Here is a 25,719-nt window from a genome sequence, read left to right on the forward strand (position 1 = left end):
TTCAAGATGGGGTGGGTGAGAATAAATAGTGCTATAACCTCACTAGCCTTATTGACATGGACACATCTGTTCCGCATAGATTTCTATGCACGAGACTTAACGGACACTTTTGTTACTGCCATGTATACAGTACATTCGGATCACATTTTAGGAAGAGATCTATGACGCATAGAAATCTATGCGGATCAGATGTGCCATGTAAACGCGGATACTATGAATTTCATTCATATATACAATTTCAGAAGTGGATGAGATTCGAGAAATATCTTGTTATAATGAGAAAGAATGTCAAGGTTTGGGGGTTGATGAAAAACTATTTTGAACCTTTGTGGTATGGCAACCCAGTCGCCAAAAGCATACGTTGACAGTCACTTTAAGGACAAGTTATGAGAGAAATGCACATTAACTTTTTGTTATCTCATAAGTGGTGTGGTGCCGGCTCCTTTTGACCTTTTGACCCCAGACTTCAAAAACGTGTCCACAGGCCAGCTGTGTCTACCCACCTTAAGCCACAAATGTACACCTACATCCCACAGTAAATGGGGACTAGAAACATAACCTCTGTCATATACATTTACTCTACTGTTGGAGGTCACGCCCCTTTTTCCACCTTTTCGAGATAGCTAGAGATGCTAAAATGTTTACACACATTTCCCGGGGCCCCGTGTACGACATATCCGAGATTTGGAGTTCTAGCCCTTAGAGAAAAAAAGTTTTCCCAAATGGAGTGTCATTTGGACAAAGCCCCTCAGAAGTGTAGCCTGCAAGACCAGGAAGGGCCCCCCCTTCCTGCCCTCGGGGTCCGACCGGGCCAAGTTTCGGTGCGGAGGTCCCAGTTAGGCCCTAGAACAAGGTATTAAAATTTCAGGGCAGTAGGACCTTCCTATCTCAAAAACTGTTTTTCCACCACATTCTGAACCATTAGGTCTTGCAGGCTACACTTCTGAGGGGCTTTGTCCAAATGACACTCCATTTGGGAAAACTTTTTTTCTCTAAGGGCTAGAACTCCAAATCTCGGATATGTCGTACACGGGGCCCCGGGAAATGTGTGTAAACATTTTAGCATCCCTAGCTATCTCGAAAAGGTCGGCAAAGGGGCGTGACCTCCAACAGTACAGTAAATGTACATAAGACAGAGGTTAGTTTCTAGTCCCCATTTTTTGTGGGATGGAGGTGTACATTTGTGGCTAAAGGTGTGTAGACACAGCTGGCCTGTGGCCACGTTTTTGAAGTCGGGGGTCAAAAGGTCAAAAGGAGCCGGCACCACGCCGCTTATGAGATAACAAAAAGTTAATGTGTGTTTCTCTCATAACTTTTTGTCATTATTAAAGAGAGGCCTGATTCTCAGATATGCATGTTGGATGGCTAGGGTGTAGGTTTGGGTAGAACTTCAGACCAAAATCTTGTAAGCGAGCCGCTGGGTGAGGTGCAACAAGATGGAGCACTTGCTGAGTAATTTCTTGTAGGGCCGGTGCGTAAGAGGGCAAACAAGATGTCCTTCAATATCTACGCTTCCAGGCGATTGCAACGGTGCCACACATGAACACATTCAAACATGTTTAATGGTAGTAATTAGCTGTCGAAATTGGAGGCCTTAATCAATAATGACCAGCTATTGATTTGCTTCCCGATAAAAGTTTGTGACAAATGACATGTTATTTAGCATCTACACATTGAGCTGAGTCCAATGACACAAAGCATGACACTCCACGGCCCTACACGGCCCCCTACACTACATGGCCCCTGTATTTTACATGGTACACCTATGGTCTAGGGCATGATCTCTGTGTGGCACAAGGTCGAGCTTGATCTCATTGGACTCAGCTGCTAATGTAGATGCTAAATAACATGTAATTTGTCAGAAAACTCCATCGGGTAGCAAATCTATAGCTGGTTATTATCTATAAAGGCCTCCAAAATCGACAGCTAATTACTACCCTGAAACATAGTCAAATATGGTCATGCATGGCACCGTTGCAATCGCCTCGAAACGTAGATGACAAATGACACCTTGTTTGCCCCGTTACGGGAAGATATTTTCATGGTATATCTTTCTATTTCCTAACCAAGCTCCATTGCCGTCTTTAACCAACGTGGTTTGCCGAGAGTCACGTGACGTTGACGCAGGCCCATTGAAAAGAAAAGGCCCAAAAAACGTAGGCATGTCACATGTTTAAAGCCGTTATTGTAATTAATTAATTTAATATTAAAATATAGGCTATTATATGTATACAATTATTACGTCGTGTAATATTCTATCTATAAGTAGACCATAACTTTTATTCAATTATCGTTATAACATGATCTGTATCTGACCATTGAACATCTTTAACCAAGTTCAGGTATAACCAGACCATATAACAAATATTTATAACATATAAACTAGGCTATACGTATAGCATATCATACATTTGGTTACAGGCCAAATTCGGTATAAATGTTACCCTCTGCTGGCCCACAACTAGATCGTCGCGTCCCTAGCAACCTGACGTCTTTGAAACATGCTAGGGAGACCATAAAACTAACTATCGAACAAAAGATCAGACACATTCACTGACTGAAGATTATGCAAGTAAAAAGTATATTTCTCGCTAGAAATGTTATTAGAAACACGTTTAATGGTATGCTATCTGTCCTAAAATATTGGATATATATATATATATATATATATATATATATATATATATATATATATATATATATATATATATATATATATATATATATATATATATATATATATGCCTAATGCCTTCAGGGCGGCGCTACTGTTCAATCAGGACAAGAACAATGAGGTACTCCCACTCTTTTATCCCTGCAACCATCAGGTTACTAAATGATGACAAAAGTAAGGAGTAGGTGGAGAGCACACCAGTGTTGCTGGGTGTTTCCGGGGGCAGGGTGATTGTTACTGACGGGCTGAAATGAATTGTGAGTTAAATGTGTGTGTTGGACTGCCTTTGATATATGTTTTTGTCTACCTCCTATTGCTATTTATTGTATTTATTAAGTAATCTATTATGTGAGACTGGAAACTGTGAACGAAATTGCCCATTTTGGGATAAATAAAGTTTTCTAATCTAATCTAATATATATATATATATATATATATACGTAACCATTTCCCCCAAATGCTGGGAGAACGTATCGACCCCTATTGGTGCTATTCCTCCATTCATTTAGATGGGCGGAAGAAACGTGTATCTCTTCACGCTTTGGTCAGGCATAGCGTGACACTGAACACTCCTTGCGAGGTGGACCAATGTATCTATTTCACGCCTTGGCGTGATACCGGGTTGAACAGACTGTTCTGTGTTTATGTGTGGAAAAATAACATCATTACACGGTTCCATAAAATAACATAATCAGCAAAGACAATGGTTTTATTTCCATGCTTTAAACGGCATTCGGGCTGCTAGTTTCAGCGTCCATAGCAACCATCATAGGCTTAGCCACCATGTTTTTCTGTCGAGACAAAATACGTTTTCAGACAAACGTAATTGAGAATGCCGAATAGTTCTCTGGGAACGTAATTTTCATGAGACAGGGTTGTCCTTTAGGGCTTCGGCCTCCTAATTGATCATTGATCAAAACTCTGCCCAATCCTCACCTTCTCTGACGCAGAGAAACTCGTCCACGCCTTAATCCCCTCCAGGCTTGATTACTGTAACAGCCTTCTCATCGGTACACCCTATAACACCTATGGTCCTTAGATTATTATTTATTTTATTGTGTTATTGCCCTTCGTGTTTTGTTGTAGCACTTTGAGATTATTTTTATGAAAAGTGATTTACAAATAAAATGTATTATTATTATTATTGTAGTAGGCTATATTTGAATGCCCTTTCACATATATGAAACCACCACCACACCATGGTTGGTTTGACGTAGCAGCTAACTTAATCATCCAAGAGAATCTGGTGTTTTGGTGTTGAATAAAGATCTATCAGCACAATATTTTAATAATCTGTTGTGACTAAATTGACATTCAGTAGGCCCTGCTTGCACTTGTATGTTTAAAATCAATATTTTCTATACAATATAGCCATTTGCAATTATACCTGGATGCATATCTTAAATACATTGAATGGATTAAATACTCAATTAATTGCTGCTACTACTCTATTAGCTAGAGACCCTTCAGCCCACAACTTTTGAGTTACTTTAACTTTACCCACCATGTACTGCCTACAGACTGGAATTCATATTTATATTAACTGTTGTGTCCATACATATATATATATATATATATATATATATATATATATATATATATATATATATATATATATGTGTGTGTGTGTGTCATTAAGCTCTTAGTGACCACATTTGAATGGCAGGGCAATCATGTATCAGGAGTAGCACCACATTCTAGAAAGACTGAAAATATGTTTTTATTTGAAGAGGGCAGGGGGACTAATTCAAATCTTTTGGCTGCCAGGACCTGGCCCACTCCTTCCCACTGAAAAGAGAACAAATAATATATCAATGAACCGTTTTGTGATGATTGGTCGAACTCCACTTACATAACACACAGTATATACCTACTTTATATTGATTCTCATCTATAAAGGCAATTACAAATCAAGCCCAATCTTTGCACATTTTTGTTCTTGAGCAATACCACACTTTCAAGTCATTTTCTAATAATTCAAGATCTAATAATGTAATAGTGTATGACACATAAGAAAGGGAATGATGAAACCACTTGATAGGAAATCTGGTTGGCAAGTGTGTTTGGTGGAAGAACTACTGTTAAACGTTAAAATAGCAGCAGCTATTTTGCACCAAGATGGTGCAAAATAATTTGGTATAATATAGAATACTCGGAAAAGCAATGAAGTGGTTTAAAAAAACCCAGTGAAACAGAAAGAAACCAAATTAAATACATACCAAACTGGGCAAGGCTGCCAATCAACAAGGACTTCTTTAATGCCCTATCAAGGAAAGGAACCATAAATTCATTAGTAAGATAATAAATTCAGTGTTAGCCTATGAGTTTGATAGACAAAATGCATTGACGGTACTATTCCAAAATATTTATGCAAATTACTTGTATACATGAGTAAATTACATTTACAGTATGCACTTAATATGCATGCTCATGATCAATCAGCGAGAATGTCATTCCTACAGTTAATCACGCATGTGTTTTTGCTGGGTCTTTATGGGTCTGTCAAACCTTTCTCATCCTCTTCTTCCCGTAACTCCTTATTTCGAAGGAGTCACGACCAATATGGTAGGGGCAATCTGAAAATATAAAAAACATGTTTTTCACAACAAAACCATCTATGCTTATCCACTGGCAAATATAAAATACCGCAAATATAAAATCAATAACAGTAATTATTAATACTGTATTAATGCTGTAATCGCTGCTATGAATACACAGGAGAATAATTTACAATTCCATAATTATAAATTGTGTAAAGGGTTTGTCAGTGCTCTGATCGTTACAAACTATTTCATCTTACTCTTCGGTAAAGTCTTGTTCCTTTTTTCAAGCCCCTTCTGGCTGTGATGCTCTGTAGGAAAGAAATGTTGAGGTATTCAAACAAAGACTCAAATGGTCATAACCAACATTCTTATTACAGTCCTTTTCCAAAATAACTACAATAAATGTAATGCTATGGTGAAAAGAATAGTAGTCAATTAGCAATTCGATCTGTACAGACATTCTGAACATACCTTTTCTCCTCCGCTTCCTCTGCACAGTAGAGACCGCTGTTGGAATGGAAAATAAAATATTACTCATTCAGGCAATGATGTTTATTTGTATGACACTTAGTACCTTCTCATGCATGCTTTAATTGAAAAATCCATTCCTGGTCCTTCCGTGTCCGGGTGGGCCACCTCCTCTACCTGCAGGGCCCCCTCCTCCACCTGCAGGGCCCCCTCCTCCACCTGCAGGGCCCCCTCCTCCACCTGCAGGGCCCCCTCCTCCACCTGCAGGGCCCCCTCCCCCACCTGCAGGGCCACCTCCTCCACCTGCAGGGCCACCTCCTCCACCTCCTCCACCTGCAGGGCCACCTCCTCCAACTGCAGGGCCACCTCCTCCCCCTCCTCCACCTGCAGGGCCACCTCCTCCAACTGCAGGGCCACCTCCTCCCCCTCCTCCACCTGCAGGGCCACCTCCTCCCCCTCCTCCACCTGCACGGCCCTGTCCTCCACCTCTCCCATGTCCATGTCCATCTAAGATGACATAAGATAACACTCACTCAAAGTCCAACAGTGGAACTTCAACAGTGCAAGTGTAAATTCAGTTTTAAAAAATATGAAATTAAGACCATACAGATCTATACACATCTATACACATAAATAACCATAAACAAACATGAAAAGAGGTTAGCACTTATACAGCTGACTTAGTATATTGTAATTTGTAGCATAATATATTGGAGTATATATGCAGTATATAACAATATATAGGATTAGCCTCTTTAATTGTCATAGATATTCCTGTATGTCTTCACCTGAGTGGTCCCCCTGCCCTCTTCTGGCCCCTCTGCAGTCCCACTTGCAAAAGGGGTCCATCCTGTGCAAGTTTGAAAAGTGTTGCAAAGGGTTATTAAATTGCAAATGGCAACCAAAAAAATTGTAGCAATAGTTCCATGATAAAAATGAATGTGGTGGACAAATAACAAGATGCAGTTAGTATTTTGGTAAACAAAGCAGAGGGTGTGTGGAATTTATAAAAATAAAGAATCATACCTTGACAAATGTACTCATGGATGGAGCCCATTTTTTTGAGGGACTCCTCCGCAAATGTGGCCAAGGTGCAACGAGGTGTGAACACCTTGACCACATGGCTCTTTTTAGTGGCTTTTCCAAGCAGCAGGACAGGTTTATATCCTGCTGCTTGAAGCTTTTCGAGCTGTAAGGAAATCACAGCATGTTAATGTTTTGCCTGTAGTAATCAAAAAAGACCTACTATTCAAAGCAATAGTGATTCAGACAGTTAAAGGTAGAACATAATTAATCTGAATTGTTTACATACCAGGAGGAACATTTCCTGCTTGACAACAGCCATGTTGTGGTTCTTCTTGCGGGAAGACGCCCACTCTTCCCGCTTAGCCTCAAATTTTCTCAAGGCAATTTTGAGGCGTTCCTTTACAGGCTGGACCATTTTGCAGTGCCTGCAAACCTTTTTAGCGCAAGGCAGAATGGTTTTGCAGGAGGGGCATGTTTTACATGTGCTGCCTGGCATATTGAAAGATTACCTAATTTACAAAGACACAGACAAACCGAATAGACAGATAAACAAAACAGATTAGATACACAGATAGTAGATAGATAAGAAAGATTATAGATATAAAATATTAGCATTGGCAGAGAGATAGTTAAGATGTATGATGCTTATTTGAAGCTGCAGGGAGAAAAAAGTAAATCACTAAAAACAAACTATTTTTTACAAACAGCCGACTACATTGTGTAAATTACCTTCTAACATGATGCTGTGTATGGTACTTATCTAAGCCTTTCTCATTGTTCAATTTCAATTACTAACGAACTAGCTAGCCTACCCGAGGGACAGGTGGCGACGTAGGCCTACATTAGCCTATGAAGCAACGCTTTTGTTATCTGTTATTAGCTGTTAATACCTGTTAATATTCTTTGACAACGGCAATATAATTATTTGCACTATCAACTCCATAATCTTAGTATTTCAAGCATTCAACCGTTTTTAAATAGCAGTCAATCATAGTTGAACTTACGTCACACAAACCAGCACCGCAAATTTTCGGTCACTCCAGAGTTGACGTCTTTCTTTCAACCCGGTGTCACGCGATTGCGTGCTCCTGCGCACGACCGTGTGCGTGTGTGTGTGTGTGCGCCCGCGCGTGCGTGCGTGTGTGTGCGTGTGTGTGTGTGTGTGTGTGTGTCTGTGCGTGTGCGTGCGTGTGTGTGTGTGTGTATAACACGCTATTTTATGTTGAAATGCGACGTAATCCAGTGTTCACGAAAAGTACACTGTCAACGTATGCTTTTGGTGACTGGGTTGGCTCTCAGATATACGTGTTTCTAACAAGATGATATCATTAAAAGTTACATAAAGTAACAGTTTAATAACACAAACGCAGGAAGCACGTGAGCTGCTAGTTTAGCGAAAGCAACCTGACGTCGTTGAAACATGCGAGCGAGCCAATCAAATCCTAATAACTATAAAACTAAAGATCAGACACAATCACTGACTAAAGACTATGCAAGTAAAAAGTATATTTCTCGCTAGAAATGTTATTAGAAACACGTTTAACGGTGAATCGGTCCTAAAATATTGCATTTCCCATTCAGATAATAAAGATTAATAAAGATCATACACATTCACTGACTGAAGATTATGTAAGGAAAATGTACATTTCTCGCTAGAAAAGTCATTAGAAACGCGTTTAATGGTGTATCTGTCCTAAAATATTGCATTTCCCATTCAGATAATAAAGATTAATAAAGATCATACACATTCACTGACTGAAGATTATGTAAGGAAAATGTACATTTCTCGCTAGAAATGTCATTAGAAACGCGTTTAATGGTGTATCTGTCCTAAAATATTGCATTTCCCATTCAGATAATAAAGATTAATATAAGCTACGCCGTGTTCCGGAGCCACGGGGGATTCTGGGAATTGGGGTTCTCAGTTGACAAATGGGGCTTTTGTTAACTTGTTTTGTTGTTAGGATACAAACGTGTCTCCCCCCTCAACAAACGTGTCCCCCCCCCCCCCCCCGCTTCAACTAACGTGTGTCCCCCCCCCTACAATCGTGTGTCGTCGTCCCCCTCAACAAACGTGTCTCCCCCCCCCCCCCCCCCTCCCCGGTCAACAACAGTCTCCCCCCCCCCCCCCCTAAACAATCGTGTCCCAAACCCCGAAACCCGCCTCCACAGCGGCACACGTGGATACTGTAGGTATAACACGCTATTTTTTACGTTGAAATGCTACGTATCCAGTGTTCATGGAAACGTGCACCGTCAACGTTTTTTCTTGGCGACTGGGTTGCTGGGTTGGTGTGTCCCCCCCCCCCCCCCCCCCCCCCCCTACAATCGTGTGTCCCCCCCCCCCCCTCAACAAACGTGTCTCCCCCCCCCCCCCCCCCCCCCCCCCCGGTCAACAACAGTCTCCCCCCCCCCCCTAAACAATCGTGTCCCAAACCCCGAAACCCGCCTCCACAGCGGCACACGTGGATACTGTAGGTATAACAGGCTATTTTTTACGTTGAAATGCTACGTATCCAGTGTTCATGGAAACGTGCACTGTCAACGTTTTTTCTTGGCGACTGGGTTGCTGGGTTGGTGACACAAACCAGCACCGCAAACTTTCTCTCCCGCTTGAGATGACGTGTTTCTTTATAGTGTAACGACCTCGCCGGTGACATAATCATGTCGAGTCATTAGTTGAAGGTAGTTTTAATGGACCAAAAACCAGGTCACTGAAACCCGTAACATTGTAACAACATTGAAACCAACAGCTGAAAACCGGACCCAAACAAACCCCGGTTACCCCGGCAACACGGTCTCACTCGCGTGCAGGCCCCCACCCTCCTGTTCTTCCAAGGCCCTCCCCCAGCTGACCTAATGATTCGCCCCACACGCTGTTTGACAAGAATAACATTACAATACATGCACATAGAACAACTGGCATAACGGACAACGAAATATAATGTAACACATAACACACAAACTATTTAACTGTCCCAGGGTCGCTACAATAGATTCATGGGTCTGATTCGCCGATTTCCCATGCTGATATCCCGAAAGATTCTCGGGCATCTTCGACAATTTGGCTATAGATTGTCTCATTACACGCTAAATAATATAATTATAGCCTAATTATATATATAGGTTTTGGCATAAACATAACTAGGGTGCACTGTACTATCTGCGCACACCCTTTCTGAAGCCTCTCTCTCGCTCTCTCTCTCTCTCTCTGTCCCTCCCGCTCTCTCTTTCTCTCTCTCTCGTAGCGTTTTGTGGAGAACGTTAATTGTCTTAGAACACTCCCATTCAGAATGCATTGGTTTACATTTCGTTTTGTGTAACACGCAAAAAGTCGGACTATCGTGCTCGGGAACACGCTTCAATAGATTAACGTTCGTGCGCAGGAGCACGCAATGGCGTGATACCGGGTTGAGTAAATAGGACGGACCTTAGCTACGACTTGGCAACGGGAGGTATTCTAGTCCGCTCCGCTATGCGCCAGAGAGCTAACGTTATGCATTGTACATATTTATAATTCGAAATTCGTCCCAGCCTTTATAGCACAGATACTATAGGGTCTATAGCATATAACCGCGTTTTCTGATTAGTTTAATGCATTTTTCACAATTTACCAGCTCTCGTTTTGAAAGCTGAACAGACAATAGAGTACTTAAGTGTGACGTCACGTTTCCATAGCAACCGATTTTCGGTTCTACGCAAAACAAATTAACAAGGGGAAATCCTATGCCACACGAACCTTTTATAGAAAAGGAATGATTTTTTTGCAAATTGATTTGCGAGTTTGCTTTGCCAATGATGTAAGTAATATTGAGAATAGATTTTCTTCATATAAAAAAATCTAAATTAAACTAACGTTTACAAACTTTTCCCTTTTAATACCCCAGGGGAATACATGAACGCCTCGACATGTTTCGATTGGTAGTGATTTTCACCTCCTGAAATGGATTTATTTTCATTTTGATTGCATTTGATTGTTGGGCTTTGAGTGAATGTTTTGAATTTAGTCGTTTGAGGGTCAAAACTGCTTCCAGAAAGCAATATTTAATTAAATGTAATAACAGTTAAGACTTGACAGACCCTGTGTATAGGCCTACTACCATGTGTGTGCTTGTCCTGGTTCATTTGCTTGGTAGGCAATCTATTTTTTACTTGACTTGCATTTCTTAAAGATTATTACAGTTTAAATCTGCTGAAAACATTGCAGGAGATTCAGATGCCATCTTGATAAAGACTGCCCTTTGAAGGGTAATCTTTATCAAAATGGCATCTGGACAGGGAGATTCCAGTCACCAGAGGGTGATAAAGCAGTATACCAGTATGTTGGTTTATAGAAAACATAGCATCCTGCCCTCATGGCCCTGTCCTGCTCTCTCTATCCTCTTCTCTTCCGCCTCTCATCCTCTCCATCCTTTACTCTGTTCCCCCCTCCCCTCTCCACCCTTCTCCTCCCCTCTCCAGCCTTTCCCCTCCCTTCCCCCCCCTCTCCTCCACCCTTCTCCTCCCCTCTCCAGCCTTTCCCCTCCCTTCTCCCCCCTCTCCTCCATCCTCTCCTCCCCTCTCCAGCCTTTCCCCTCCCTTCTCCCCCCTCTCCTCCACCCTTCTCCTCCCCTCTCCAGCCTTTCCCCTCCCTTCTCCCCCCTCTCCTCCACCCTTCTCCTCCCCTCTCCAGCCTTTCCCCTCCCTTCTCCCCCCTCTCCTCCATCCTCTCCTCCCCTCTCCAGCCTTTCCCCTCCCTTCTCCCCCCTCTCCTCCATCCTCTCCTCCCCTCTCCAGCCTTTCTCCTCTTCTCTCCACCATCTCCTCCCCCTCATCTGCTCCTTTCTCCTCCTTTCCATTCTCCTCCTCACCTCCTCTCTCCTCCCCTCATGTTAATTATGTTAAGGTTCATGTTAAAGATGAATTAATACATTTAAATGAATCTGTTGGCCAAGTGTCATTTTTTTATAGACTTTTTAAATGTGAATTATAGTTTGGTTATATGTAAATGAATTAACTGGTGTCAATGCAAACATTAATTCATGTTAATTTAGTTGAAAGTAAATACATTAGTTTGGTTCAACAACTGAAATGTTGAGCAAATCATTTGGATCAAGGCAAAGATTTAAGGTGGGGTCAAGTGCTGTATTATTGTTTACATCAACATAAAATAATCAGGTCATAACAAGTGACTCAATTTAGATTCTTTGGAGTCAAATATATTAGATGTGATATCTGGACATTTTTTTTAATTTGAGCATGGTTATACTTTTTTCAGTGTAATTACATAATTGTTTGTTCTTCAGAGTTTGACTTTCTGTATTTATTAGATTATATTCTGAGAAAAATAACCAGTGAGATGTTTAAAAGACTTCCCTCTGGAGGATTCATGTTATGACAGCTCATGGGTGATGGGTTTTTGTATATTTTTCATAATAGTTTGTAACACTGTGGCACCTGGCACAGTCATACACAGCTGAGTCTCCAGGCTGCATGTGTTGTCCTTGTAAAGTAGCTGTGTTGCTGGCCTTGTCAACAGAAATACTGAATTTGCTACCTAGGGAGTCTTTCAGATTTACTTCATCGCCTATCCATTCCAGTCCGTTTCCATGAGGTTGTCTGATCCAAGCTGTGGTGAAGGTATTAACAGAATAAGAGACCTGACAGCGGATGGTCAGAGACTGACCAGGTCGGATAGTCAGAGACTCGGGCTGAGTAAGCTGTTCACAGTTCACACCTGTAGAGAATACAAGCTTTTGGTCATGAATGAGCTACTTAAACTATGAATCAATATGTTTTATTATGGGTAGGATATTTTCTCATGACCCGAGCCGCAGAGCGAGAGGAGAAAGACCCACAGTCTTATGTGCATAATTCAATGAGAAGGCAAATGTTTGTTGAGATGCTACGCGACCCGGGGGGCAGGAATCCCAGAAAATGTACACGTTTTTGCATTATTTGATAGTGTGTTACTTAATCCATATTACCATTATATATTTTTATTTTATTTATAATTTCTTATTTTAAAGGTTTATTAAGATTAATCATCTATATCTGTTTTAATACTTGCTTGTATTAAAAAAAAACATTCAACATTATAATTTCAAATGTAATTTGAGAATAAAGGCTGTTTAATATGGAGGACTAAAAGTGCCACAATTAAATAAATAAATACACCATTAAATAAATAAATACGCCATTAAATAATTCCTTAAATGTGTCATTAATTAATTAAAATTGGAATTAAATACATAAATGTTTTATTAAATGTGTCATTAATTCATTAATTAAATACTATTTAATTAATTTACATTTACATTTCATGATTTACATTTACATTTCATGATTTACATTTACATTTCAGGATTTACATTTACATTTCATGATCCTGTGTTGCAGTGCTTCATGAAATGTCAAACTGTCAAACTCGCCCATCAAAGTTGGTAGGCGGATCCTAACGCCTGATTGGTTACCCTGCGCATCAAGTCAAGGCAAATCAATAGGCCTTATGCGCAACATTCTTCCGGGTTCTACAAAACAGTGGTCTTGGCTTCCGGTCGTCCGCTGCTCAATAAACTGAGTTTATTATGGCGACCTTCTACAGCCGGTGTTTACAGGAGCTACCGCGAACAACTATTAGCGATGTGCACAGTATTGCCAAACGGACGTCCAGAGCCCCGGGGACTCTGTTAGACAAGGGATTTAAGTTTTACGCCTCCTCATTTATTCATAATTATGAAGGTATTTACATTTGTAGCTTTTGCTAATAGCGCTCGTTAGCGTTAGTTAACTGTAAGTAGCCTAGTTGTGTACTTGTATGCTATCAGTTAGTTTAGCAGTATTTTTGCTCACAGACAATTAAGACAATCAGATGAAGACTGTATTTTAGCGATGGGTTTATACTACCAACAGTATAATTACTACGATGTCCTGTGTGTTTAAGCTGGTCTTTGTCGACGTGGTACGCTGGTCGTATGTGTCTAGTAGACGCATAAGACCAGACACTACTATCCTAGTAGACTCTACTAGGATAGCTGCTAGGTTTAATGTCAACTAGCTGCTACCGTTCTGGCAGGTGTTTCAGATTTCTAAAACATTGATTTGTATAAAGACAACTGTGATGAATGAATGAATGAAATGATGCTGTATCTTCTTTTCCACCAGTTTCAAACAAAGACAGGTTGAGAGGTACTGTCACTGTCAGAGCAGCTTGTCACAGGTCCATGCAGAAGAATGAAAAACCACACAGCTTGAGCGTAGGCTATGTTCAGGGATGGGTTTGTTAAATTGTCTGTTTCAGTTCAATGACTGTACAGAATGCGTTCATCAAGCCTCTCAGAATGAATATATTTACACTGCAACTGCTTTCATTTGGCCACCAGCATGTTCTCAACTATGTAAACACCATATTCACAAATACAACACATTCTTCTGAGACACTTGATAAATGGCTATAGTCTACCTGTTAGTGAAAGAAGGTAATTTGTGCAAAGTTGATTGACAGTAAATATTTCTATCGACACATATTTGGTATACCTCTACTCGTATGGTTAACAATTTTTGTATACTAAACACACACACACTATACCGATAACATCATTAGGACACTTGCCATGACATTACATTCGAAAGCTATATATATGGGTTTCCTCCCCTTTTGCAATTGCTACTACTTGCAACTATTGACACCCTGTAGTGGCAGGCATTCCAGTACTGAGCAATATGTTTATTGTGGTAGACTTGTAGGAAGCCCCTTGTCTTAATTTAGTGGTATCTGTTCTGCCAACTGTCCAATTGTCTCTTTGTGTATTGTATACAGATAGTGCTTCGTGATTCAGATCCCGTCATCATGACCTCAAGTCAGTGTTCATGCAAAGCTGGCACAGCAGTATGCAATCACACTGCTGCACTGCTCTTTCAGACAGCTCATTACTCCGAGCTCAATATCCAGGTTGTCCCCCCTGTTCATGCCTGTACAGAAATGGAACAACAATGGCACAAGCCCAGAACTGCAGTAAGGGTTGAGGCAAATACACTGTATAATATGTATGTAATAGTTAGGCTATGTGTGCTGCAGTAAAATAGTAATTTGCTAAAATAAAGTATAGTGATCTAAGGTTAGAAGCATTAGAGGTTCAGCGTAATATAATGGCGACTCTTTACTTCATAAGGGAGTAAAACCCGGGCCTGTAAACAGCATGATTGTTACAAGACCCAGGCTTAACAGGTGCATGGAAGGAGGAATCAGGTGAGGTGTAGTCACTGAGGTCATACATGTAAACATTAGCTGGGGCACAGCAGGTTATGATTTGTAACAATATCACTGTATTTGGAGGTCACGAGCAGTTACTGAAACCATTAGACTATGCATACCACATATTTTACTTTTATAATTGGAACCTTTTCATAGTAGAATATTACCTTTACCACTTTGTTTCATAGAAGTACACTCTCCAAGGGTGTGCATGGGCACCCTTTTGATATTGGGCTGCTATGCATTGAGGACACATACGAGGACTTTGCTAATGTTTCGGACCCATATCGCCCTAACTGACTCATCCTTTGGAAACTGGTGGAAACTTACGCTAGAGTTAAATTTCCCCGACACAGAACAGCTCGGCACACAACAAAAACTGCTGTTCAGATGTTGCCGTTTCTGGTATTTTAACATTTTAACATTTGTGAAATTTTAATTTCACAAATGTTAAAATTAAATTTTAATCACACGAAATAGAAAACTAAATACTAAATAGAATACACTAAAGCGAAACTTAGAAGTTACCAGGAGATCACCTACCGCTGCAGTCAACTAGTGTACGGAAGTGAAAAGCGGAAATGATTAGACCCGTTTACACCTGTTTTCCGGTTCGAACGCTGGGCGCTCCGCATAACCCCTATTCCAGATAATGCATTGACGCAGAGCGAGTGAACACATTCGGTTTACAAAATGTCTAAAAGCTGCCCGGAGCTGCTGCGAGAAGCCGCTAATTTAATAGAAGAGGCTCTGAGCAGAACTCCTCCGGCTCCGACGGCTCAGTCACAGCAGACACCTGCTGCTCCATTACGTACACCCGTCCAAGGTAAGCTAAGTAATTGCATGTTAGCCGGGTGTGCTACTAATCACAGCAAGGGCTAGCTAAATTTGCTTCGTGTGTAATACGTTCGTTGTTAATGGTGGGAGCATAAAACTAGTTCGCTAATCGGCTAAATAGTGTGAGCTGATTTTTGGCGGGAGCGTGTCTATGTTCCCCGGGTCCTATGTTCCCCGGGTCCTATGTTCCCCGCTTTGTATGAGACAGGGGAACATATGACCCTTTTTTTTTAAAAAAAAAAGGGTCCTATGTTCCCCGCTTTTCCCAAAAAGGGTCCTATGTTCCCCGATATGTATGTGACCGGGGAACATAGGACCCTTTTTTCTGAAAAAGGGTCCTATGTTCCCCTGTCTGGAAGACAGGGGAACCATTACTGGACCATTACTTCCACCATTACTGGAAGAGGACGTCTGGTTACGGGAAACCCATTTGATACCTGTTCCACTGTTAAATAGCGGCCCAAATTGGTGGGCGCTATCCTGGTAATTTCTCTGCACAATTTGATTAGCTAAACATTTGTTTAGCCAATTAATGTAAAACTATGAGGGTTTTGATTGACCCGACCCTATATTTCCCTATCCTCGAGCCGGGTCGGGCCGGGCCTTTGATCGAGCGTTTGTGGTTTTTTTTAATCATTGCTTTTTTGGCCTAATCTGAGGAGAAATCTATGCCATAAACAGAAATATTATAGGCCTTTATTGCACGGGTCTTCTCAATGCCGTGGAACGCTCCGTTCACTTGCATGGGTAGTGGTCCGGTAACTTCAACCCCAGCGTCTTCGGTTGCTAAGCGACGTCAACGTCTTTGGCGGACTATTTCACTGCTGATCAACACTACGAATGCTGGTAACGAATAATTTGTAAAAAGACACACCATGTGAAGTTATTTTTTCGTTTTGGCAAGTAGCTGTGGATTGTGTAATAAGCGGGATAATGTATAGAACGTCGCCGGTCATTATCGAAAATAAGCCCCTTCAGGGCGAAGCAAGACACCTCCGCTGCACGTCGGTGTCCTGTTCGCCCTGTCGGGGATTATTTTCCCAATGATGACCGGCGTTCTAGATTCATTATTCCTTACATATATATTTAGCAGAGTAGGCCTACGTAACTAATGTGTACAAAGTTACACATGTATTAAAAAAATGTCGGGTTGAAATCGGGCTCGGGCTCATAATATTACATAATACAGAACGTGCTCGGGTCTATTTGGGCTATAGAACCCCCTAGCTCCGGTGTAGCATCCCAAGATAGAAGTTGAGGCTGCTTTAGCTGTCTGGTGACCATTTTTATCTATGTTGCAGCTGAGGTAGCAAGGCTCTTTGCGCCGTATAACGGCGGAGCCAGAAGAAATATCACGAGACGACCAGCTCAAGTCCAAGTGAGTCGAAGAAGCACACACACTGTGTGTTGTTTGGCTGACCACAAGGCGGATAAAGTCCCAAGCGTACAGCTTAAAGCGGACCTTCATACTTCAGGACTTGGAGAGCACAAAGTGACATTTTCAGGTCAGTGCGAAACTAGGCATTTACCAAAACCAAAATAAGTTTGTACTGTCCGGCTCGTTGAAATGATTTGCAGTTCTACTCAGCATTTCTTTTTATAGTTATAAATATTTCCTGTTCATATTTGACTCAAACTTAATTGATTTCATAGTGTGAATAATAGTTATCACAGGCTTATTTGAGTCAATATGAGTTATGATTTTTTTTTTTTCTCCAGGGAATGACAGCGATCCCATGGTCATAACAAACAAGTTGATGGAAGTATTTCCGAAGCTCCAAGAAGGGGGAGGCTTCGAATTTTTAAAAATTGCAGGATCTACACGGAGTCGAAATCTGGCATTGCTTCAGTGTCCCAGCACTGGATACACGCTTGCCTATCTAAAGGATCCAGCTTCGATGATTGGACAGGCTACAATCTTCATTCGTCCGCTTCAACAGGATCTACCCTTCGATTGTGTACATACATTTACAGAGACCTAGTTCAATACATAATCAAAACAAAGCTTACTGGTGACTTTCAATCATTAATTAAACGCTATTTGTTGTTGTTAGGAGAGCTCAAGTTCTGCCTCTGGTCCAGTCATCCCCTGCATCACCTGTCAGAAGGAGGTTCCCTTTTCAGAGATGAAGCTGCACAGATTGAGCTGCAATGGGTATGTACTTCCTAAAGCAATGCAAGGGTCGCATATTAATTTTTCTTTGGGAAAATGTCTCTCTTAAGAGTCTTGTGCACACAAATAAGGGAGTATGACCATAATTTAAATTTTGTTAACTTTAAGGACACCCATGCAGGAATCAGAGAAAGAACAAGAGGGAGGCCAAAGTGATAGTGAGACCGTCAGTGACAGTGTTCCAGTGAGGCCTGGAACATCAGCTGAAAGTGCAGAAGTGCCAGCAGTGATGGTCAACGAGGAGCTGGATAGTAAAGAAGCAGACAGCGGTTTGTGTCATCACGATAGGGTTGCTATAACTGAGCAACTGAAACAAAGTCAATAGAAAAATAACACGATATAATTAGATAAGATAATACAGTTACAGACAATTAACCTCTTAAATCCGAGCGCCCCCGGGGGCGGGGGCAGCTGCACCAACGTGTGCTGTAAACAGCTGTAAACAGCACCACCATGCTCCAACATGTCCATGTTGCATACCCACGTAACGGGAAGAAGCTCGGCTAAAAGCCCATGATAACCATTTTTACCTAAACAAAACACAATTCTAACAACAAGCAACTAAATGAGCCCGTAGCAAAACACGCAAAACGTGCATGCGCGCATACTGGCCGTCGCCGATTTCGCTACTCCATGCCACCCACACAAACTATAGGTCATATGAAAGCTGAGGCTCCACGAAGTGATGATATCACTCCCATCAATCTACGACGAAAACTCACCGAACTAGCAACCAAAGAAGAGCAAAATAAACAAAACAAATCAAAAACGTTATACAGTGTGATACTTTTGAATGGCGAATGGTGTTTTTTTTACATGGATTCGGGTCCCTCGATTTGACGTTCCCTCGACTCTATTGGCTCTTACGGTTCGATAGAGGTGTCAATCATCCAAATTGACCAATGCATACCCACGATATCTTGGGTATATCCAGCAGTGGCATGACAGCCCTTAGTGTTTATAGTTAGTTAGTTATAGTTGTTCAAAGTTGCTGCCAGCGTGTTTATATATATATATATATATATATATATATATATATATATATATATCTTTATCCCTAGTGATTGTAGTTTTTAGCTGTGTTTTTACCTTTGATTTTACAGTTTGGTTTTATTATATGTATTTCCCAAATATATCTGCTCCAGTTGGAGTCAAACTTCATTTCGATTGTATGGTTTACTTTGACTGGAAAAATGTATAGAGCCCTGGGTGAATTTTCAAAACAAGTCAAAAATGTTGAATTTGGATGGAATGAATACCTATAGTGATATGTCAGTGAAATAAAATTAGATTTACAGTCTGGTACCTTAGAAAGGTCAAATGGTGCCCAAAAGTGCCCAAATGGCACCATTTAGTCCGCCTGGACCTACCTGTACTAAAACCTCTCTAAAATCACTTTATTCACTTTATTAGCATTTATCCTGGAACAGGGTACTCATTAGATGTTGTTATATGTTTCCCTAAAGGTTCTGGGCTACTATCCCATAGTTTCAAGGTGGTATTCACTCTAAGTAATGTGTTTTCTCTAGGCGAAAATTTAAAATTGACATTTCTTACTATGTTCTAGCAGAATTTACTCTGACACAGTAACATCTATATTGATTCTGACACTTCTGCAGTCCCCTCACAGGTGTTACCTTCTTTTTGAAACCAACTTTATTCATATAGCCCTTGTAGTTGTGGAGGCATACTCTATTCATTTTGGGCATGTCATTTCGGGCAGGAGGCCTGTGAAATAGGCCTAGGGCTTAACAGGTTAATAACATGCAACTGGGTTATATTTTCTAACTGTTCCTATATTTAAATTTTGTTCAGAATGCTGTTTTGCTGTTGTCTTGGATGTCTCTCTGGAATAGATAACATTATTGTTGTTGTTTGTTTAGAATGGAAGCTTATTGAAGAACCGTCTCAAGCTGCCAAAGTTTTCAAAGAGAATCTGCTGAAGGAACATGCATCTGGGACACCACTTCGAATGAAGATGGATGTAAGGGACTCTGAAGAGGACAGGGAACGGGAACTTCTCTTGTTCTATAAACAGCAGCAAGAATGGGCATGTCCACTTCTTTGTACTCTTGTTGGTAAGTAATATAAAGTTTGTAAAATAAATGTATAAGTAAAGTTTATACCACTCAAGTATCTTATATGGAATTGTTAAATGGGAGAATGGAATCCAAACAACTATATAATTGATGACCACTAATGAAAATATACCATGCACAATATTCTCCTGTAATCTGAAAGAATCAATATTAAGGATGCTATTCTAGAATTACAGCCAATAGAATATTGACTATTTTTTCCCTTGCCTGTTAAATGTTAACTTATCCAGTTACCTGTATTAGTCAGCCACTGTTTTTCCACTGTGTTATTCTCAGTATTTTATTTCAGGTGATGCTGCTGTCGGAGAGGGAGTGATGAGGTACTTTCTGACAACGGTGATATCCAAACTCCAATTTGGATTCAGTCTAGATCTTGGTAAGTCTCTTACTATTTGAAGGTTAATATGTACTTTTAAAAATGTATTTAAGTGGTTTAATTGTTGTGACTTTATCCCCTGCTCTCTTGATATTTTACAGGAGGAATAGGCCGAACACTGCTGTTTGAGGGTGAACCTGACCATCTTGTTCCAGCAGCATCAGAGGCACTCATTGAAAGCAATCTCTTCCGGGTTGCAGGAAGGATGTTGGCCCTCAGCTTTCTGCATGACGGTCCCCATGTCACAGGATTAAGTCCTGCTGTGATTCATGTACTGTTCAATGGGGATCCTGAAATGGCAACTGTTGTTACAGAAGACTGTCCTGATCTGCACATCAGGAGTATCATAAAACTGGTATGTAACATATAAGAAACTTTGTCTTGCAAAAAATATTGTTTGGGCAAATATAATAACTTGTACGGTCTTGATTCTAGCTTGAACAAGAAGAACTCACACCAGAACAGAAGGACACAGTTTCAGATCTTTCCATGTCTTGGGATCTTCCAGCAGTCACCAAAACAAATCGGAGATGGCTACATAACAAACTTCTACTCCATGCAGTGAGTTCCTGCTGGTTAAGTCACATAATTCATTGCTGTAGTTGTTGAAATTATAGTTATAATTATAAGTGTTGTAAACTCTGGCTTGTTATGTTATCACTGGCAGAGATGGAAAAGGCCAAATTTCAGTGGTGAAATTCATGCTATGAATACTTAATGATATTTAGTCTTTGCCTATTGTCATGTTAGTTCTTCAAAACCACCATTTAATGTATATACAGTTTTAAAAAATCACACTACAGTAAATTGAGAGCAGCTTAACAACACATGTCTGGTTATGTGAATTTGCTTTTTGATAATCTACTTTAAAAAGGTGATACAGTCAAGAGTTCACCACTGTTAACTTCTTTCATTTACAGTTTTTAAACATTCGCAATAGACACAAGTTGCTGAAATTTAGAAAGTGGAATTCCCCCATTTATCCATTAGTTATGTCTTAAGCAGAACATTTTTGTCAAGTGTGCATGAAGCACCGCATATTCTCAATCACAGGCAAACTGGGACTGTAGACAGGACAACTAGCACTCTTTAACTTGTCATCCAGGTAGAATGTGATTTGTTGCAAAATGAAGGGAAAATACACATGTAAATAGTGGCATACATTATTTTAAAATGTGTAAATGTCTTGTAAAGGGTTGCTATATTCTGTACTAGAGTTTGAATGGATTTTATAAAGCACTTTATTGTGCTTTTATGAACATTTTCCCTACTATGCCAACTTTTGTAAAATTTGGGTTGAGGATTTGGACTGTAATATGGGTCGGTTCTGTCTCTTAGGTCATTGGGAGGACCATGCGCCAGATCAAACAGTTGAGAAAGGGACTGAAAGATGTGATGGTATGGCCCCTGCTGACATCTAGGCCAGATGTTGTCCCACTTATTTTCCCCAAAATGGCTGAAATGCAGTTCACACCCCAGGTAAGTCAGTAATTTAGTTATATTTGTCACTTTACTTGATGAATTTACATGTATTTTCAATGACTGAGCTGGTTATTTTTCCTTTTACCAAGAATGTGATCTGCATATTCCTTCACCAAAATAAATTCTCCCTTTTAAAATAATTACAATTTGTGTATTCTTTAAGATGCTCCTACAAAAAATCACATGGCCAGTTGAGGACAGTGATGATGAAGACTTTGACTTAGAGTCCACGTGCCGCGTCACTGGCTTTCTAAGGTTGTTCATTGAAACAGGTATAAACACCTTATTTGGCTAATGCATTGCTCTCTTTACAAATGCTTCTATGTCTCATGGATAGATGTGATCAATTAGAACTAAATGTCTTGAATCCATTTTATGACTTTTAGCTTCATCAGGTACCCTGGCCTAGCTGTTGACATTCTGGGTTGGCTGGGAGATGCTTCCTCCCAAACTGAGAGTGGAGATTTCTGGGGGAACCCTTCCTACGTCCTCCACATGCTTCGAAACACTAAAGCTGCCAGCTCATTTCAAAACCTACATGGATTTTGAGGAAGCACTTGTCTCTTCCATAAATAGTGCACAGACTGGATTTGGACTTGTTTAATTTTTTCAGACAGATGTCATTGAATGCACTGTTAAGTAGGTCAGGTCAATTGACACAAGTTCAGTGTCTTTGAAAACTAATAAACAAATAAAACACTGGGTTGGACATCAGTCTGCTATGATTCTTGATAAAACTTGCACAGTCTCTACGTATAATCTAAGTGCATCAGTTAAAGAAACTCCTGGAGCTGGCAAAATGGCAACCTCTTCATCTGAGAGCTCACGGGCCAGCTGAACCTCAGGGACTGACACAGTGCCTCCATGAAGACTGTGAGGTCCGTTCCAGTCGATCCCATACTCTTCAGGAACCTGAATGGAGGACAAGCATGATCAATCTTGTACTTAAAACTAGTTTGACATGTCATTACACAAGGTAGTTAAGATTGTTATTTTTGGTCACCAAGTCGTGAGAAATTAAATGTTGCCTATTCAATTGTTGTTTTGTAAAATAATACAGTTGTGCATAGTATGCACCGTAAAAATTACAGCTCAGAGGTTGATCTTTGAAAGCTCAGGAGACTGAAGAAACTATAACCTATGTTTCATTTAAAGTAGCACGTTTAGCACAATATCTTGTCCCATTATTCCTTTGGGGAAACAGACAGTGAAGTGTTCAAAGTTGATTGTTCTTTAACCTCAGTAGGATCCTCCATAGGGCCTTGCTCTCTGTATCTTCTCCAGAGTTGCTGTGGCGACTGATTCCTTTCAGTTCTAAGACCATGAAAGTTCCAAGCATCTCGGAAAGAGTCGAGGCTTTGCTGAATTAGTGGAAGGAAGATCCGGTGCAGTGCGAAAAGATGGACTTCATTGTCTGGATTCAGTGTTCCCTGATCTTGCAATGAAGTGAAAATCTGATAGAAGAGGTCCAGGGCATGTTCATAAACATCTCTCCACATCCTCTCTATTCTGTGTTTAGGATAAAATTGACAAATTGTTAATTTACGTGACATATGCTAAAGAAGTACATTAAACTGGTACGTTTGTTTTGTGAGCCTAGTTGTCAAACATATTTATTTACCGCTGATTGTGGACACTTCTGCCTGTGATGTGTGAATTCCTGTCGGTACCTCTGCTTCTGATCATGAATTCTGCTACATCTGCATTCTCCCCCCCTTTATCAGACCGTACCCTTGATGGCAGCCCATACTGCTCGGCAGCGGCAATAAAGCTCTGTAAGACTGTCTGAGCGCGATTATTGCCAGCCACAGTCAGGTAGACCACTAAACGACTGAATCCCTCCACCCCACCATGGACAACAAATCTCCACCTGTCAGCCAATTGTGAACACACACGAAAAATAACAACTTTATTGTAAAGCAATTCTAATGAAACATCTAGAAAGATGCATTGTTTATCTACTTATATCACTGACCTGATGAGCTTATGGTGGCCATCTATATGCCACAAAGAGTTTGGGCCAGGAACAGAATACTGTCGTCGTCTTAATACACGCAGCCTTAGACGTCTCATGTAGACTCCCTCTGCATCGACTCTGCGTAAAGACTCTTGCAGTCTTGAGACTGAGGGGAGGAAAATAAAACGAATAACCACACACACACTGGCTACTTATTTTGAGGAAATAGTGGTGTCATAATGAAAGACATGACGTGTGTATTTTCTATTTTGGATTTTTGAATGATTTTTTGTTTAAGAAGACTCATTCCCCCTGGGTTGTATGCAGTAAGCGAGGTGTGTTTATTTGCGTTGCATGTCATGTTAATTAGGTTTGTTGTCCCGTTGTCATGGCGACCACTGTGGTCCAAAGGAAGTCCGGTTTTCGCTACGGCTAGGATACTTGTTACAACTGTATTTGTGTTATCGCTCCTCCAGTGATAAGCCAGGTCTTGATTTTAAATACAGGGCTTTAATGATCGTCAACCCGTGAGAACCAGGTCAAAGAAAGAAGATATAAATGAACAAAAAATAATGCTGTATGAATGTCTAATAAAGCTTGCGTCATAACATAAATACAACTAATCATCTGACACTGGAGGTCTGCAGCTAGACCCCTCGCAACGTCTTTCCATAAGCGGACTTCCTTCACCTTTCAAAGGGCAGAGCTCTGTATTAAAAATAAATGTAAATAATGCTCATATTAATATACTCACTTGGAACACGCACACCTCTTGCATTCAGATGACCGCGCATTAGCTTGTAGCCGGTGTTTGGATGTCTTCTGTGAATTTCACTTACAATACGGTCTAACTCCTCATCACTCACAGCTGAATAGAGGTCTGTCTTTCTGCACAAACAAAATATCAACATCAAGTAATGTTACCTTAAACATAATATCCTTTCTGAGTGGATGAGACCAGCAATCCCTAAACTGAATTAAAAAAAAGAAAAAAAAAGTGTAAATACCTTAAACCGTTTTGTTTCATGCGCCTCCTGATGGTCCTCTTTGACACTCCGAACATCGCTGCAATTTGACCCGCGGGTAAGCCACTAAGAACTTGATGCTCCAGAACTGCACTCGGTATGTCAAACGCCAAACGCCCCGGTCCCTGTGTGTGTTGGGCCTGATGCTCCCTGGTACCAGAGAAGCGGTGGACTACTTCTTCTAAATTTGCAGTCACTCTATAATCAATATCTTGGTCAGAAAGTGCGGAAATAACTCCAAGAACTTCAATAAATTCCTCTGCTTTACTCGCTACATGCTCTGGGTCAGCAGGTCCTGCTTCCACATCCTCTGCTAAATCTAAAACGTCTCTCACCAACTCCCTAGAAAGTTCATGAAGATCCTCCATCATCATCATCTTCTTCTTCTTCTTCACACTCTAGATAAAGTTTAAGTTCAAATCAGTTTGACAGTTTAACAATTCCTCTTCTTCTTCTGCATTACCGCCACCTACTGGTATGGAGTGCTCCATTTTCTTTATCCAAGCACTCTACTTCAGACCAAAGCAATGGATCAGACTCGATTAGCGTTAGCCCCACCCACCGATTTTGATGGGCGAGTTTGACAGTTTTACATTTCATGAAGCACTGAAACACAGGATCATGAAATGTAAATGTAAATCATGAAATGTAAATGTAAATCATGAAATGTAAATGTCAATTAATTAAATAGTATTTAATTCCAATTTTAATGAATTAATGACACATTTAATAAAACATTTATGTATTTAATTCCAATTTTAATTAATTAATGACACATTTAAGGAATTATTTAATGGTGTATTTATTTATTTAATGGTGTATTTAT

The 25,719-nt window shown here is 40.5% G+C and overlaps 3 long non-coding RNA genes across 3 annotated transcripts; 1 reads left to right on the forward strand and 2 right to left on the reverse strand.

Annotated features, from left to right (window-relative positions):
* The first annotated feature begins 17,881 nt into the window (after nt 1-17,881).
* Nucleotides 17,882-19,932, forward strand: LOC307082275. Its single transcript, XR_013812209.1, has 3 exons — nt 17,882-17,936; nt 18,063-18,223; nt 19,838-19,932. It is a non-coding gene; the product is annotated as an uncharacterized lncRNA (long non-coding RNA).
* A 2,614-nt stretch (nt 19,933-22,546) lies between these two features.
* Nucleotides 22,547-23,642, reverse strand: LOC307082171. Its single transcript, XR_013812200.1, has 3 exons — nt 23,533-23,642; nt 23,150-23,420; nt 22,547-22,823 (listed from the first exon to the last, which is right to left on the reverse strand). It is a non-coding gene; the product is annotated as an uncharacterized lncRNA (long non-coding RNA).
* A 270-nt stretch (nt 23,643-23,912) lies between these two features.
* LOC307082172 lies at nt 23,913-25,224 on the reverse strand. Its single transcript, XR_013812201.1, has 3 exons — nt 24,876-25,224; nt 24,623-24,756; nt 23,913-24,034 (listed from the first exon to the last, which is right to left on the reverse strand). It is a non-coding gene; the product is annotated as an uncharacterized lncRNA (long non-coding RNA).
* Between the last annotated feature and the right edge of the window lie 495 nt (nt 25,225-25,719).

This window comes from Pollachius pollachius (genome assembly GCF_949987615.1).
Source record: "Pollachius pollachius genome assembly, chromosome: 11".
Lineage (NCBI taxonomy): Eukaryota > Metazoa > Chordata > Actinopteri > Gadiformes > Gadidae > Pollachius > Pollachius pollachius.